Source organism: Apis dorsata, unplaced genomic scaffold (assembly GCF_000469605.1).
Source record: "Apis dorsata unplaced genomic scaffold, Apis dorsata 1.3 scaffold_269, whole genome shotgun sequence".
NCBI lineage: Eukaryota > Metazoa > Arthropoda > Insecta > Hymenoptera > Apidae > Apis > Apis dorsata.
The window spans coordinates 623,871-625,612 of NW_006263547.1; positions in this window are offsets into that span (position 1 = coordinate 623,871).

The following is a 1,742-nucleotide window of genomic DNA, read 5'->3' on the forward strand; positions in this document are numbered from 1 at the left end:
AATTTATTTAAAAATTAATATTACAACTTTTAATATATAATGTTTTATGAAAAAAACAATTCAAAAATATTTCAAATTTTCAAAAAATTCAAAAAATAAAATATCTTGTAAGTAATGACATTTTAATATTTATTAAAATTAATTAATTTATTATTTATAATTTATTAATTTATTACACTGTATGCAACTTTTGATTTTCTGATTTCAATATTCATCAACTTTTATATAAAAATTTTAAAATGATTTTATGCAATTATTTATCAATCTTATATTCTTTTTTTATCTATCTTTCATTTTTCTTATTATCTTTATTATTTTATTTAAATTAATGTATTATTTCCATTTGCTTTGATATCTTCTGTTTTGAATAGTATATTACATATACATTTTACATTTTGTCTTTCATTTAATACATTAACAAAATTGGATGTAGAACAATTTCATTATAAGCACAGGAAATAGGAATGTTTTAGTTAAAAAGGATTGTGTTTATATGATTCAAATGACCAGATTATATTTTCAATCGAATGCGTTTGTTCATAAAATAATTATATTTTCATTGCAACATTTATATGATGTTCTACTGACAATTTTCATTTGTTCATCACTACAATGAAATCATTCATTCACCTATTCGTTTTATCTATTATATAATCATTTATTCTTTCTATACATAATCTTTTCACACGTCATTAAAAATACAAAATCTTCAAAACATATATTCTCTAAGAATATGTAAATATCATACAATTATCATATATTAAACAAAAAAGGGGAAAAAAAAAGAAACAAAAAACGAAGAATAATGATGAGTATCATGAAATATAATAAGGAACCATAAAATAATGCATCTCATATTTTGTTACTATTAATTAATTTATTTTAAGAAATTAATAGTAAAAATAATTTAATTTAATTAAAATAATGTTTCTTAATATTAAAATTCGAATTAATGTTATTATCAACTATAAAAAGATATGATGATTAAAAAATAAGATGATTTAAAATAATAATAAGCAGGATGCATTATTTTTTATAAAATGAACACATATGATCTAATATGTACACGGTTCATATATCACACACATTTCGTGACAACAAATGTGTACACAACATTAAAATAGAATGTTTCAAAAATTCACAGATTTTATGTTATATATTAAATCAAGTAAAAAATGCTTATTTATTTTTACTTAATTATTAAGCAAGAATTACATATTAAAAATTTTATATATCAGTAAGTTATAAAATTATAAATTATTTGCTAAATTATTGCTAAAATTATAAGTTATACGATATGAAAAATTTCATATAAAAAAATAATTTTATGATTTTGTAAATATTATAAAATTAATAAATACATCTTTGTTTTTTATTAATCATTTTTTATTAATATTTACTATTTTATTAAAAATGAAATTTAAAAAGATAGAGATTAAATAAAGAAATTTAATATAATTTTTGTAATTAATTTTTTACTCAATTTTTTTACTCAATTATTATTTTTATTATTGAAAATCTGTAAATTTCTGAATCATTTTAATAGCCCTTAATATGAAAATCGTGTTTAAATCATTCAACACAGACGCACAATAAATTATAAATAATAATAATAATAATGATGATGATGATGATGATGATGATGATGATGATGATGATGATGATNCGATGATGACGATGATGATGACGATGATGATGATGATGATGATGATGATGATGATGATGATGATGATGATGATGAT